The sequence below is a fragment of the Oryctolagus cuniculus genome, chromosome 14, assembly GCF_051225735.1.
Source record: "Oryctolagus cuniculus isolate XC-2025 breed Fujian yellow rabbit chromosome 14, ASM5122573v1, whole genome shotgun sequence".
Classification (NCBI taxonomy): domain Eukaryota; kingdom Metazoa; phylum Chordata; class Mammalia; order Lagomorpha; family Leporidae; genus Oryctolagus; species Oryctolagus cuniculus.
Genome location: NC_142880.1, coordinates 11,191,390 through 11,205,122, shown reverse-complemented (window position 1 = coordinate 11,205,122; position 13,733 = coordinate 11,191,390). Strand labels below are relative to the sequence as shown.

Below are 13,733 nucleotides of genomic sequence, written 5' to 3'. Positions count from 1 at the left end.
ATTAATATTAAAGTTTATCTATAGCATTGTCAAAAACTAACCAATGGTAAGAAGGAGGATGGTTTCCTAATCAAGTTCACCTATGGAAACAAGCAAAACAAAACAAAAACAAACTCTACTGGCTTATTATTAATATTTGCTGGCATTAACTATGTTAAACAGATATTGGCCAAAATTCATTTTACTTTTTTTTAAAAGAAATGTAGTCTTCATTTTGAGGACACTTTCAGGAAGATGTAGTTTCATTTATCAGATGCAATATTTAGGAAAATTTCTCTGGAGATCATGTCTGGGGATGGAAATGGGAGTATACCTTTGAGAAAACTATAAAGCTGCCTCTAAAAGAGAAAATTATTGAAGAGATATTCGATCTCTAGAGTGATGTATAAGGATACTTCAAAAAGTGCACATAAAATGGAATTAAAAGATAATTTTAGGGGCCAGCATTGTGGTACAGTGGGTTAAGCCTCTACCTATGACTGTGGCATCCAATATCAGAGCACCAGGTGGAGTCCCAGATGCTCCACATCCAATCCAGCTCCCTGGTAATGCACCTAGGAAATCAGTGAAGGATGGTCCAAGTATTTGGGATCCTGACCTCCATATGTAAGACTTAGATGAAGTTCCAGGATCCTGGCTCTGGCCTGCCCCTACCCTAGCTGTTGTGACCATTTGGGGAGTGAAGGAGCAGGTGGAAGATCTCTTTCTCTCTGTCTTTCCCTCTTTCTCTGTCACTCTGGCTTTCGAATAAATAACAATAATTTTTTAAAAACCAACAATATGAACATGGTGGTGCAGTATAGCATTACAGAGAATTTATAGTCTTCTAACTGGCTCAAAATGATCTATTTTATGGAGTTCTGCCTCTTGGCCTTCTGGATATAAAGACTTGATGTCTTTGATCAAATTGAGTGCCCATCCTCTTGATCTGATTACTGCTCTGACTGCTGTCTTGACTGAGGTGCCCTTTCTCTCAGAAGAAGCCTCTTCAGTAGTTTTATAGCTCCACTACCTGGATTGCCTTTTACAGCAACTTTACTCCATCTCACAAAACATCATTTACCTGTGTGTTTGACTGCCACTCCTTGATCCAAGAGAACACAGCTTTCTGAATTGCTTCATCAGCCTTCTTGTGGCCTCCTACTTCTAGAATCAGCCACACCCATTCCTCTTGAATGTGCCACGTTTTACCTACCTGGTGGCTGTCACTCTCTGTTGAACACCTACTTGATTTGCTTAACAGAATCACTTTAGAAATTGATCATGATGAACTTGCCCTGAGCCCTATATTCTTGAAAAATAGCTACTATTAATAATATCACCCGATATACATGCATGCTTTGTGTTCCCAGAGAAGGCTTTCTGCCAAGAGCCATCCCTCTTTTTGTGACTTAGGGAAGCATTACCAAGCCTCTCCTAACTTGTTGATGTATGGCAAGGTCGTGCACAGACCCTCAGATTCTCATCATTTGTGTCTTAGTGATTAGCTGAACTGTTTGTCCTAATATGGTCAAACGTAGAACTTGGCCAACTTTCATTCAGGCTTCTCTTCCATCGCAGGGTCCTGACCTTTGCCCCACCCTTGAGTATTGGTCTGTAGAATAGTCCCTCCTAACAGCCTTTCCAGGGGAACGCAAACACAGAAAATCCATTCCTGGATCCACAGAACACTCACGCTGCATGCTCATTCCACTCCTCATAGCTATTCCCTTCTAATCTTTGTCTCCCTCTCTGTAAAAAAAGAAAAAAAATCCCTTTCTGCCTGATCTTTCATGTTTGCAGGTCTTATGTTTGACACATTCTTCCCATTGCAATTGTCTCCCTTCCTCATTTCCAATAACTCTCTTGAGTAAAATCTCTCCTTTATCTGAGTGCATATTTGCTTTTCTTTCATCATATCATTATTGCAACAAGCCTTACTACCCCCAAGATTGAATCAGATACTCCCCTGAGAGATTCCCCAATATCGCCTGGTTATCCTAATCGGAGGCTGTGTCCTGGCTTCAATTCTTCACTAAAATGGCAGCTTCTGATGAAAGACTCTGGGCCTTCTTTATCTTACAGTCCTGCCCCTTTGTCGAGTTCTAGGACAGCTGACAGGTGGGTATAAGGTTTAACTATTTCAACATTTAATGGAATAGCAGCCAGCTCTCCCGCAACCACCCCGCCCATGAAGATAAACAGCTGCTTCTACCCAGTCACTTTCATGGCTGGATAAACAGAGGCAGGAGAGGGGTGGTTACTAATGGATCAGGTTCCCCCAGCTGCGTAAGAATGACGTCCCAGCCTGGAAGGAGTGATTTTGATTAGACAGAGTTCTGGCAACAAGCACTGCCACCTTCCACTGTCTCTTCTAAAACTATGTGGGAAAGCAATTTTGATTATTGTTGTAGAGGCCATCAGTTCTAGAAAAATATCCCAGAAGAAAATGGGCTTTTTTATTCCTTCTGGCTCAAAATAGTGGCTTATACACTTCTGGAGATGGAAGGAATACCAGCTTCAATTTATCAAACACATAAAATGTTAACTGCGTCATTTTATTGAAACTTTATGGCATACGTCACCAAGATATAATTTATACCACATCAGAAACACTGCTTCCTCATTGCCCACTCCAGCCAGAGATCCAGCCTAGCCTCAAGGACTACAGCAGAAACCTCTAAGTAGCCAACACTGAGCTTGGCTCCTGTTTTTAGAAATAACCTCCAGTCTGAATCAAAAAGTCTTTACTCCAAATTTTCTTTTGTTTGCTTGTTTTCCTCAGAGGTGCTCTCCCTCTTATTCAGACTCCTGGCCCAATTTCCTGAACCATTATCCATCTCCTTATCTAGTTAGACCTCCTAACTTTCTGATACCCAAACCTCTTGCCTAGGAACTGTCTCTGACCAGTCTGCTTCAATGCTTTGTGGGATCTTAGTCAATCTCACATCTCACATCTGGGCCCTTAGACACCACCACTCACAGAAGTCTATCCCATGTAGGCACCTCCAATTTGTAGCAAGTCCTGAACCCCATGACAGTTTTGTTCCAGCTCATGCTGACACACCACAGGCAGCTCTGCTTCTCCCTGGGTGCTTGCCCTCCTATGCTCACTCTGGCTACCTTTCTTGCATGTTTGCATGCTGCTGCCCATAGTTCTAGGAATGCATCACGTAATTCACAAATGAAAGATTGAAACATTCCAACCTATTTTTAGTAACTCTAAATGCCATCAAAATAGCACATGTATACAAAACCATGTGTTGCTTAATGATGGGGATACTTTCTGAGAAATGCATAGAGGGGTGATTTCATTTTTGCGTGAACATCATAGAACTCACACAAACCTAGATGCCACAACTTAATACACACTTAGCCAAGTGCTCCTAGTCTACTCCGAGAGCAACCATTTGGGGAGTGAAACAGCAGATGGAACACCTCTCTCACTGTCTCTGCCTCTACCTCTCTATAACTCTGTCTTTCAAATGAATAAATAAATCTTTCAAAAAAATGAAAACACATTTTAAAATAAAAGAGAAAATGTATAATTAAGCTCACAGTTTTGGAGGTTGACTTCCAAGATTGGATGGCCCCATGGTTTACCCTCTGATGTAGGCAACAGATGACAATGGCAGAGTCCATGCAGAGGAAGGTTAAACGACAAGCCAGGAGGCAGCTAGAGCAGTTGGGACATCTCAGGTCTTTACAATGAATCTTCTCATGAAAACCATGTTCCAAGAGCATGTCCACAGTGATCTGAGGATCTCCCACAGGCTCTGCTCCTAAATATCAAAATTGAGTTAAACTTCTTTCCTCTTAGGACCATTAACTTAGGACTTTGGAGTTTAAAGTCCTGCATGAATTCAGGAATCAAATCAAGCTTAATCCATGGTAGGCACTGACCATGTTCAGAGCTTACAGGACTAGAAGTTTCTTTGGATGAGTCAGTGAGTGAGTAGGGGTTGAATATGAAGACCTAGAAGATGTTACTGTACTCATAGGCTACACTAAATTTACCAAAAATTTTTTTCTCAATAATAACTTGAGGGACCAGAACTGTGGCATAGCAGGTAAACCCACTGCCTATAATGCTGGCATCCCATATGGGCACCAATTAGTGTTCCAGCTATATCACTTCAAATCCAGCTCCCTGTTAATGGTCTTGGAAAAGCAGCAAAAGATGGTCCAAGTACTTGGGTTCCTACCACCTTTGTGGGAGATGTGGATGCTAACTGCTTAATTCAGCCTGGCTCACCCCTAGCTGTTGTGGCCATCTGGGAAATGAAACAGTGGATGGAAGGCTCTCTCTCTCTCTGTAACTCTGACTTTCAAATAAATAAATAAATTTTTAGAATAATAAGTTAATGCTAGCTTACTGTAACTTTTTGCTTCATAAATGTAATTATTTTTAACTCAACTCTTTTTAAAAAAAATTCAACTCTTATAATAGCAGTTACCTCAAAACACAAATACATTGTACAACTGTAAAAATATTCTTTCTTTATATCATTATTCCATAGGCTTTTTATATTAAAATTATTTTAATTTTTTAGTATAAACTAAGACACAATCACAAACATTGGCCTAGGCCTACACTGTATCAGATTTATCAATATCACTGTCATTGACCTCCACAATTTGTCCCACTGGAAGTTCTTCAGGGACAATAACATGCATGGATTTTGTCATCTCCTACGATAACACCTTCTCTAGACATCTCCTTAAGAAGCTGCCTGAGACTATTTCACAGTTAACTTTTTTTTCATAAGTAGAAGGAGTACACTCTAAAATAGTGACAAAAAGCACAAAACAAAAAATACATAAACTGATTAATCATAAATCATAGTCACTTATTGCCATTGTGAGATAAATCTACTGTGCATAATTGTGTGTGTTATCCTTTCATATCACTGGCAGTACAGTGGTTTTGTTTATACCAGCATCCCCACCAACACATGATATGATAACTTCTATTACATCAATAGATGACAAGAATTTTTCAGATCTATTATAATCCTATAGGACCACCATCCTGTATGTGATCCATCATTGAACAAACTATTGTCACATGACTCATGACTAGGTTTAAAAGTTGAGGGAGAGGGTCTGGCATTGTGGCGTGGTATGTTCCTGTGGTGCTAGCATCCCATATGGGTGCTGGTTCATGTCCCGACTGCTACTCTCCCAATCCAGCTCTCTGCTATGGACTGGGATAGTAGTAGAAGATGTCCCAAGTGTTTGGGCTCTTGCACCTGAATGGGAGATCCAGGAGAGGCTCCCGGCTGCTGACTTCAGATAAGCCCAGCTCCGGCCATTGTGGCCATTTAGGGAGTGATCCAGCAGATGGAAGACTTTCTCTCTGTCTCTCCCTCTCTCTGTAACTCTACTCTCAAATAAATAAATAAATAATCTTTTAAAAAAGTTGATGGAGAGTATAGTCAGGAAGAGATGGGGCTGGGGGGAGAAGAGTAAATTTATAGTGGAGAAATCTGTCAAACTCTACCAGACAGATGGTCAAGTTCAGCACCAACAATGATAAGCTATGTTGGAAGCATATGGATATCATGTGATGATAATGCCCCTTTATCTTAGTCTGTTTTGTGTTGGTATAACACAAATCCCTAAGACTGGGTAAGTCATAAAGAAAAGGGGTTTATTTTGGCTCATGTTTCTAGGGGCGTGGAAGTCTAAGAGTGGCTCCACCAGCTTCTAGTAAAGGGTCTTGTGCAGTGTCTGTTCAGGGTGGAGAAGAGGAAAGGGAAGTGGGTGCATGCAGGAAGGAAGCACCTGTGTGAGAGACTGAGGGGATGGCAGGATGGCTTTACAACCTACTCTTGCAGCAACTAATCCAATCCCACAAGACCTCTCTCTGAAAAGATCTAATCACCTCTTAAAGCCCTCACTTCCTCTCAATAGTGTGACATTGGGAATCAAGAGTCAACATGAGTTTTGGTGGGTACAAACCAATTTTGAACCATGGTACACCTAAAAACACCATAACCCCCAAATGATCACAAGAAAAACACCAGAAAAAAATCCAAGAGCAAACCATCTTACAAAATACTTGACTAGAACTCCTCACAACTGCCAAGATTATGAAAATGAAGAGAGGTCTAAGCAATGTTAGCAGCCATAAGGGGGCCTAAGGTGACAAAACAAGCATAATGTGGTACTCTAGGTAGCTTTCTACTTAGGGTAGGTACAGAAACAGGACATTAAAAGCGTAAGAATAGGAAAGAAATAGAAATAAAGTATGGACTTCAGTTGATAATAGTGTACTAGTGTATGTCCTTTAGTTGTAAGGAATGTACCATACTAGATGTCTGTAGCAGAGGAAACGGTGTGGGCTATACGGATTATCTTCCCAAGTTTACTATATACCTAAAATGTTCTAACAAATAAAGCTTATTTTCAAAAATGGAAACAAGGGCCCGGCGACGTGGCTCACTTGGCTAATCCTCCACCTCCAACTGCGGTGCTGGCATCCCATATGGGCACTAGGTTCTAGTCCCGGTTGCTCTTCCTCCAGTCCAGCAGTCTGCTGTGGTCCAGGAAGGCAGTGGAGGACGGCCCAAGTGCTTGGGCCCTGCACCTGCATGGGAGACCAGGAGGAAGCACCTGGCTCCTGGCTTCAGATTGGCGTAGGGCCGGCTGCGGCAGCCATTGGGGGGTGAACCAACGGAAGGAAGACCTTTCTCTCTGTCTCTCTCTCTCACTGTCTGTAACTCTGTCTGTCAAATAAATAAATAAATAAAAATCTAAAAAAAAAAAAAAGGAAAAGAACATAATTCAATTAGATGACTAAAAATAGTGGTCAATGTATCTGAATACTTAAAATGAAAAGCTGTAGTTCTTGGATCATCCTCAACATTCTTTGTCCCAGTGGCAACCATTTTTAGCTCCTTGAATTGCTTATCATGGATTTACTATATTTTTGTTGTTATTTTTATTTTAATTTTTAATTAATTTTTAACAGATTCAATGTGTTTTGTAGATACAATTCTAAGAACATAATGATAGTTCCTTCCTGCCTACCTTCCTTTCCTCCTCCCTCATACCCTTTTTCCTTCTCCCTTATTTTTTAAGTCTTGAGGTAACATATTTTTAAATTACATTACAGTAAAAAGGCTTAATGCTTCACCGAATAAGAAGTTTAACAAGTAAAAAGCAGAAAGATCCTAGTTTAGTGGGAATATATACAACAGCTATAAACAATAATTGAATGGAAAAATGACAATTTCACCCATATACAGTAAATTTTAAAGTAATCACAGATCATTAAAACTATAGTAGTATAACATTCTTACTCTTGGTTTGACAAAGGTATAAGGCAAAGTTTTACAAAACTACATTTGCAGCAATACTGATATACACAGACATTTCTCTCTTTTTGTTTTTAAATTTTTAGCTCCTACATGTAAGGGAGAATTTACTATATTTCTAAGTAATATGCATTTATGGCAACTTTTTTTCATTTATGCATTGTGGGCATTATTCACTGACTTCCTCTGTGGGAAGATGAGGATTTAGCTCTCTTACACAATATGCCTTCTACTCATGTCCCATTATATTTGCTACAACTTTTTGTTAATCCATAGTTAGTGTTCAATTTACTGTAATTATGTAATCTTGTTCTCTGTTGAGCTAAATTGGGTTCTGATTAATTTTCCTTAATGATGCACTGTTTGCCTTTGCTGAAATTAATAACTGCTTCTTTTTTATTTGCTTGGTTCTCTATGTACATATTGCTAAAACACTAAAAGCTACATAGCAAAACCCTCTTCATATTCTTTTTCAGAATAACAGACATCAGAAAATCTATAAATTTCGTTTAGTTCTGGCACACGCCTTATGCAGACTTCCATTGTTTTCCTCTACCCTGGATCCATGCCTTGGCTATCATTCCAAAACGTGTCTTTTTCATTTATTAACATGACGTTCTCTAATAACTTTTTTTCTTCTTTCCAGTTTTTAAAATTTATTTTTATCAATATTGTACATGAACCTAATTTCAAAATAATACTTTTATAGTTATGTTAGGAAAAATCATAGTCTCTTTCCTTGGTTCCCAAAGAAAATTAGGTTCTAGGCAGAAGTTCATGTTCTATATATTTTCTTGTGGTGCAATTCCAGGAACACAATAGTGAGGTAAAATAAGAAAGGAAAAGAGAGGGAACAACTAACAGAGTATGTATTTCCTAGCTGGTCTCAGCTTTCTGGGGAGTGTAGCATTGCTTGGTCATGTGGGATATCTTGTAGAGGTCATAAAAAAATAGAAAAATATCTAAGAGTTCGCGTCTCCCCATGGTCCAAGTTTACTCCACTGAACACAACTTCCCAACATTTCCAACCTATAATGTCCAACCTGTCCAAGTAGCTGCTGGGAAAGCCTGAGCCCAAGAACGCAGTGGTGAAATCCAAGATTTAAATCACCACACACATAGACAGGGAGTAGGTCTATGCTAATGGAAGTCTTCATCTTCTTACCAACAAATTGCATCCTTGTTAAGTCTGAGGTGCATGGGTGCTGAATGGGTTCAGAGGCCTCTTGTGCTTAACTAGCAACAGAGACGAGCTGAGGAGAAGAGACAAGCGACTCTAGGACATGGGTAAGGAACTTCTGAGTTTCTCCTTCAAACAGTGTAACGAAGCAGGAATAGATACAGCATCAGTCCTGCCCAAAGCATTAGGCAGATCCCACAATAGCTTGATCCTTGCCATGGGGCTCAACAAAACTTCCTCTGATGATGATCAAAACAGCTTTTCTGTGGTTTATGAAAGCACTTGGTGTTAGAAGAGGTAACAAGAAAATCATCAATAGAATTTAGCAATTTATGATTAATTCTATGTGTCACCTTGGTAGAACTAAGGAAAGCCCAGATAGCTGGTAAAACATTGTTATTCCTGGATACGCCTTTGAGAATGTTTATGGATGAGATCAGCATTTGCATCTGTAGACTGAGTAAAGAAGATTGCTCTTATCAGTGTAGTTGAGCATCAGCTAATCCACTGAGAGTCTGCAAAGAACAAAAAGGTATAGAAAGAGCAATTTTGCTCTCCTGCTTAAGCTAGGACATCATTTTTTCCTGCTCTAGACATGGTATTTATGTTTCTCAGATCTTCAGACTTGAGACTTACCATCTCAACACACTTCTAACCTCCACTCCTTAGTGCTCAGACATTCATATTCTTACTGGGATTTGTTTTATCAGCTCTCCAGGTTTGGGTCCTCCAGACTCAAACTGGAACCTAAAATACAGCTCTTCTGATTCCTTGGATTTCAGGTTTGGATTGGAGCTACATCACCAGCCTCCACAATTACATGAACTAACTCATCATTTTATTTATGTGTATATTTCTATATACATATTCATATACAAAATTTATATGTATACATATTTATACATGCATATATATACATAGTCATGTATAAAATTTACTGGAAAATGGCATGCCATGTTACACCAGCAGCAGTCTCATATGCCTCATGTTTATCATGAGGTTGCATGACTAACATAGACATCCAGGTTTTTGTAAGCATACCTTGTGGTGTTTACACTATGACAAACTTGCCTCACGCTGCATTTCTCAGGATGCATCCCTGTTGTTAAGTGATTTATCAATGGGTATATACTCCCATTTTTCATTGGTTCTGCTACCTTGGCGGATCCTGACTACTATACAAGCTATCACTAGTCAAAAGAAAGTAGAAGTAATTATATCAGTTTCAGAAAAAAACGACTTCAGAGCAATGGAAGTTATCAGAAGCATTATATAACAGTGAAAGAGTCAATTTCCCAAAGGGATATAACAATTCTTAATGTGTATGTACCTAGCAACAAAGCATTAAAATGTGTGAGGACAAAACTAATAAAAGTATATAAGAAATAAATGAATATGCTATTATCACTGGAAACTTCAACACCACTGTATCAAACATAGATCTAGCAGGCTAAAATGTAAATATTGACATGGTTGATCTCAACAACATCATAAATCAACTGTGCTACTTCATCCCACACCAGCAGAATGCACATTCTTCTCAAGTTCAGATGGGTTGTTCATCAAAATAGACCATATCCCAGACCATAGAACATATCTTTACAAACTTAAAAGAATAGATGTCATATTATGTCTCCTGTCAGATCAAAATGGAGTTAAGCTAGAAACAAGTAACAGAAAAATAGAGGGAAAATCCATAACTATTTAAAGATTAAACAATATACTTTAAAATAACACATGGGTCAAATAGGAAACCTCAAGAGAGATTTTAAAATATTTAGAACCAGATGAAAATGAAAATATAACTTATCCAATACCATGTACTGTAGTGAAAACAGTGCTTAGAAGGGCTTTTATAGCAATGAATGCATAGATTAGAAAAGAATATGAACCTAAAATGAACAATCTAAGTTTTCACCCTAGGTAACTAAAAAAAAAAAAAAAGAGAGAGAGAGAGAGAGAGAAAGTTAAATCCAGAGTAATCTAAAAAAAATCAAAATTAGAGCAGAAATGAATAAAATCAAATCAGTAGGCCAATAGAATCAATAAAATCAAAAGCTGAGTTTTTGAAAAGTTTAGTAAAATTGATAAGCCTCTAGAAAGGTTAACCCAGAAAAAAGAAAGGAAACAAATTAAAGGGGACATTATTACAGATCCCAAGGACATTAAAAGGATAACAAAGGAACTCTATTAACAACTGTATGCCCACAAATTTTGTAACAGCAACAGTTTGAGTGTGTCCACTCAGGCTTCATGTATTCAAATTTAATCCCCATTTTGAGGTATTAAGAGAGTGGGAACTTAATCTGACTATGATGTTTACAAGTGGGGGCTTTGGAAAGTGATTAGGATTAGATAAAATCATCAGTATAGAGCCCCCCTGACTGATCACTGGTGGATGTATGAAAAGGAGAGAGACCAGAAGAGACACACACATGATCACTACCTCAACATGTGATGTCCTGCACTGATTCAAGATTCTGCCAACAAGAAGGCCATCACTAGATATGGGCATTTGAATCTCCAGAATTTTGAGCTAAATAAACCTCTTTGCTTTATAAAGTTACCAAGCCTCCAACATTTTTGCTATAGTAATACAAAGTAGACAGACAATAATGTAGATTAATGGGCCAAAGATACATGTTTTAAAAACATAGTCTTTCAGGGCTGGTGTTGTGGAGTAGCAGGTTAAGCCATCCTTGTGATACCAGCATCCCATATGAGTGTCAAATCAAGTCCCAGCTGCTCTGCTTCCCATCCAGCTCACTGCTAATGCTACTGGGAAAGCAACAAAGATGCTCTAAGTTCTTGGGCCTCTGCCATCCACATGGGAGACCTGGACAGAGTTCTAGGTTCCTGGCTTTGTTTTGGCCTAGCCCCAACTGTTGCAACCATTTGGGGAGTGAATCAACAGATGGAAACTCAGCCTCTTTCTCTCTTCTCTCTCTCTCTGTCCCTCCCCTTCCTCTCCCTCCGTTACTCTGTCTTTCAAATAAATAAAATATCTTTAAAAATACAATCTTTCAAAACATACACAAAGGCTGGCACCGTGGCTCACTAGGCTAATCCTCCACCTGCAGAGCTGGCACCTCGGATTCTAATCCCAGTTGGGGTGCCGGATTCTGTCCCGGTTGCTCCTCTTCCAGTCCAGCTCTCTGCTGTGGCCCAGGAAGGCAGTGGAGGATGGCCCAGGTCCTTGGGCCCTGCACCCGCATGGGAGACCAGGAGGAAGCGCCTGGCTCCTGGCTTCAGATTGGCGCTGTGTGCCAGCTGCAGCACACTGGCCATAGTGGCCACTTGGGGGGTGAATCAACGGAAAAAAAGGAAGACCTTTCTCTCTCTCTCTCTCTCTCTCTCTCTCTCTCTCTCACTGTCTAACTCTGCCTGTCCAAAAAAAAAAAAAAAATACACAGAAGAAATATATGATCTGAATAAGTCTATATCTATTAATGAAATAGAATCAATAATTATTTTCCAAAATAAAAAGTCACAGTAGATTCACTGGTGAGTTATTCCAAACACTTAAAAATAAGTCACACCTATCCTCCATAATCTGTTTCAGAAGATCAAAGCAGAAAAAATTCTAACTCATTCCATGAAGCCAGAATTATTGTAATGCCAAAACCAGAAAAAGATGTTACAAGAAAACTACAGATTAATATCTCTTTGGAACACAGATTCAAATCTCCTCCACAAAGTATTATCATATAAAATCCAACAATGTATACAAAGAATTATACAACATGACCAAATGGGATTTAGCCTAAGTATACAAGGCTAGTTCAACACTCAACAAGTAACTCACATAATTGTGGGGTAATAAATATGGTCTTTATCCCTGATTCCTGGAACAAAATCCTGAAAAATCCTTGCAATCTCTGAAGCAATAGGAATGTCCTTTGTTACTCATAAGAAGAACCTTTTTATCACCTCTAAGTTCATTCCAATGAGGTGATTTATGGTGGAGCCCCAAGATAGCCTTAGGGTGGGAATGATAATCAGAAAGACCAAGTGATTAGAGAGTTGAGATTCTTACACTACACAGGAAAAAAGCTAGATGACCTTGGATTTGGTGGTAATTCTTTACATATACCATCAAGGGCATGGTCAATGAAAGGCTACTGAAAAGAAGGCAACTGATTAATATTAAGAAGTATATTAATGGAATAAACATATTCCAGTAGACATAAGGAATGTGTAGATGTATAGATGAAGAGCAAAGGATTGTTCAAGGTTGCTCCAAATGGCTAAGACAAAACAGACCGTTTGTACACCATCCAATTCAAACTAACTTACATCATAAGAGTAATTGCTCTGTTCAGCCACTCTTCACACAAGTCTTAGTAAGTGTTTCTCTTGAGTATCCTGCAGGCAATTTGTTCTCAGTAGCTGTTTTTGATATCAGATATCAGACAGACTGCAGCAGTATTCTAGTCTTTGTGTCAAGTAACTCTTGTTTTACCTGATAACAGGCCCAAAGGATGTGAGTCATGATGCTGACAATTTTATTACAGTATATTATTGTAATTCTTTTGCTTTCTTGTTTGTTCTGATGGTTTATCTCTTATTGTACCTAATTTATAAATTAAACTTTATCATGGGCTTCTATGCATATATAGGGAAAAAAGCAGCACATATAGAGTTTGGCTCAATGCACAGCTTCAGTTATCCAGTGGGGTCTATAAACATATATCCTGTGGATAAGGGAGGATTTGGAGGGGCAATAAAAATGCTTTGTATGATACTACAATGGCTAATGTTGGCATTAAAAATTCTTTCAAATCCACATAATGTGCAATTCTTTTGTTTTTTCTTCCCCTAAAGTTGAAATAAAAGTATTCATACAAAGATCTACTAGCATGGGTGCATACAAACAGTGACTTTTTTTAGAGGATAAACTCTAAAGGTTAAAAAGGAGATTGTGGGGGATGAAAAAGATATAGACTTTAATCGAGAACATGGCAAATGATTAGATTGGATGTTATTTTATTTGCAGTATCCTATCTCTGCTTAAATCCTGAGATGTGGAAATAAATATACTATTGGTTATAAAATATGTTAGTTTATCCAAAGTGTATTTTTCTCCTTTTCCCATCTATGATGATTGACAAAGGGTATTTAACGAAATAGGTTTCATCCTTTCTTCCATACCTTGGTAAATGAACCTGCTGAAATGCTAACACCTAACTGTTCTATTTTGAACTTCCTGTAATCATTAGCAAAAAGAATTTTAATTCCTAGAGGCAGTAACT

At 38.7% G+C, this 13,733-nt stretch overlaps 1 long non-coding RNA gene across 5 annotated transcripts in view; it reads right to left on the bottom strand.

Moving 5' to 3' along the window:
• The window catches only part of LOC103349541 (uncharacterized), a 156,624-nt gene that overhangs the window by 80,949 nt on the left and 61,942 nt on the right, over positions 1 to 13,733 (bottom strand). For 3 of the 5 annotated variants that reach the window (XR_016220455.1, XR_016220456.1, XR_011381867.2), the window contains one exon: positions 3,538 to 3,761. The exons of the other annotated variants lie outside the window; for them this stretch is intronic. This is a non-coding gene — a long non-coding RNA (uncharacterized LOC103349541). The remainder of the gene's footprint in view (positions 1 to 3,537; positions 3,762 to 13,733) is intronic. 5 annotated transcript variants of the gene reach the window in all.